This window comes from Bos grunniens, chromosome 7 (genome assembly GCF_055505025.1).
Source record: "Bos grunniens cultivar Pamir isolate PY7600 chromosome 7, Bosgru_T2T1.0, whole genome shotgun sequence".
Lineage (NCBI taxonomy): Eukaryota > Metazoa > Chordata > Mammalia > Artiodactyla > Bovidae > Bos > Bos grunniens.
The window spans coordinates 62375686-62377445 of record NC_141171.1 but is presented as its reverse complement, the minus strand read 5'-3'; positions in this window follow the sequence as shown (position 1 = coordinate 62377445).

The window sequence follows — 1760 nt, the reverse complement described above, 5'->3', positions numbered from 1 at the left end:
TTACTAGCATGTGAGATGAGTGCAATTGTGCAGTAGTTTGAGCATTCTTTGGCATTGCCTTTCTTTGGGATTGGAATGAAAACTGACCTTTTCCAGTCCTGTGACCACTGCTGAGTTTTCCAAATTTGCTGGCATATTGAGTTCAGCACTTTCACAGCATCATCTTTCAGGATTTGGAATAGCTCCACTGGAATTCCATCACCTCCACTAGCTTTGTTCGTAGTGATGCTTTCTAAGGCCCACTTGACTTCAAATTCCAGGATGTCTGGCTCTAGGTCAGTTCTGGGTCGTGAAGATCTTTTTTGTACAGTTCTTCTGTGTATTCTTGCCACCTCTTCTTAATATCTTCTGCTTCTGTTAGGTCCATACCATTTCTGTCCTGTAGCGAGCTCATCTTTGCATGAAATGTTCCTTTGGTATCTCTGATTTTCTTGAAGAGATCCCTAGTCTTTCCCATTCTGTTGTTTTTCTCTATTTCTTTGCATTGATCACTGAAGAAGGCTTTCTTATCTCTTCTTGCTATTCCTTGGAACTCTGCATTCAGATGTTTATATCTTTCCTTTTCTCCTTTGCTTTTCGCTTCTCTTCTTTTCACAGCTATTTGTAAGGCCTCCCCAGACAGCCAGACTCCCCAGACTCCCCAGACATGTAGCTATAGGGTTCTTCAAATGTAGCTAGTGCAACTTGGGAACAGAATTTTAAGCTTTTAGTTAATTTGGATTTAAATAGCCACATCTGTTAAAAGCCTTCTGTATTGGGTGAAGCAGCTCAGAGGTAGACAAATGCATAGATTTCTTAACTTTGGCTGCACAGTAGAGTCACTGAGGTGCCTGTAAGATAACCAATTCCTGGGCCCCACCCCCAGACCAAACCCATTGGAACATGGCTTGAGGTGAGGATTTAGTGCCAGTAGTTTTGAAGTTCCCCAGTTGGGGACTTCCCTAGTGATCCAGTGGCTAAGACTCCATGCTCCCAATGCAGGAGCCCAGGTTCAATCTCTGTTCAGGGAACTAGATCCTGCATGCTGCAACTAAGAGTTCACATGCAGCAATGAAGACAGAAGATCCTGTGTGCCGCAACTAGGACCTGGCACAGCAAAATAATAAATCAATAAAAAATATTAAAAAGAAAACTCCCCAGGTGACCCTACTGTGCAGCTATAGTTGAGACACACTGCTTATCAAATCTTCCTGAAGATTGAAATCACCTATAGGACTTGTTAGGCTTCTAGAATCTGTCCAGACTTAATGGCAGGGGGGGTCTAAGAATCTGTTTTTAACAGCCTCCCAAGTGATGCTGATAGTCATGGTCAAGACCTTCTAAATTGGATCATCGTTACTGTTACGGTTGGAATTGAGTAAGGGAGAGACACCGTTGAGTCTAGAAGAGTCATCTCTTTCCTCTGTTGGACAAAGGTGGACTCTGACTCCCCCGTTCCACGTGGAACTAGCCATAAATCCCAGAATGTCACAAGAAGGATCTTAGAGAACCGCTAGTGCAGCTCCCTCAGTTTACAGGTGGGTCTAAGAAGAGATACTTAAGGCAGGTGTGAAGGACTTTCTGAGTTGAGGTTCTTGGAGACCCTGACTCCAGGGCCCTTGTGAAGATGCAGGTCTTTCCCTGGTGGCCCTCTCCTTCTGCATTTGTGCTGCCCTGGCAGTGCAGAGCCCAGCAGCTGTATTTCCCTGTGTCTGTACCCACGGAGTCTCTCAGCTGAACTGACTGTGCTGGCTTCATTCTGGGGTGCTAGCTTGGGTGGG